An 834-nucleotide genomic window follows, 5' to 3' on the forward strand; every position below is an offset into this window, starting at 1 on the left:
GAGAGAGGGAGAGAGATACAGAGAGAGAGAGAGCCAGCAAGCGAGAGAGAGAGAGAGAGCAAATGAGCAAGCGAGGGGGTGGTTTGTGAAGGAACATCTAAGAGGGAGGGAAAGAGGAGGAGTGTATGTGTGGAGAGAGGGAAAGGAAGGGAAAGGGAGGGGAGGAGAGGGGGTGAAATGTTTTTTTTTCTTTTCCATTGTCTGATTTTTACGTTTTTTCCACATTTTGAATGAATTTATCGGCTCTCTTGGGGCAATAGAGCTGGTTTCCTTTCTTTTTTAGTTTACACTAATCCCTCCCCTTTATTTTTTTCCCCTTTTCCCACCCCCCTCACTCAGCTTTCTACACATGCACTTGAACTCAAAACGCTGTCTTCTGAAAGCGCCCCCCCCCCCTCCCCTCCCTCCTCCTCACCCCCACCCCCCCACCAAACACACAGGCATGAAACAGTGCTAGCAGGCAGATAGTGCGGGAGGGAGAGGGGGACAGAAAAGGGTAGAGAGATACAGAGAGGGGGAGGGGGAAACCAGTTGGGAAAGGTTGGTTCAAGGTTGAGGCGGGGTTAGCTTTCGTTCACCACTTCCTAATATTAATAAACGTGGTGTGACCCTGTAACTCTTAATTTCTTCAACCGAGCTCAGCTTTTCAGTCGTGCGGCTCGGTCTCGACACGCGTCCTCCCTCCCTAAACTAGATAAACAAACTTTTTTTTGGCAGATTTTCATTTTTATTTTTTTGCACTTAGCTAAATATATTTATTGAACATCACTAACTTAAAAAGGAAAACGATGCTAATTTGTTTAAATACAACCTATAACAGACGAAATAGCTACA

Source organism: Anguilla anguilla, chromosome 1 (genome assembly GCF_013347855.1).
Source record: "Anguilla anguilla isolate fAngAng1 chromosome 1, fAngAng1.pri, whole genome shotgun sequence".
Classification (NCBI taxonomy): Eukaryota; Metazoa; Chordata; class Actinopteri; order Anguilliformes; family Anguillidae; genus Anguilla; species Anguilla anguilla.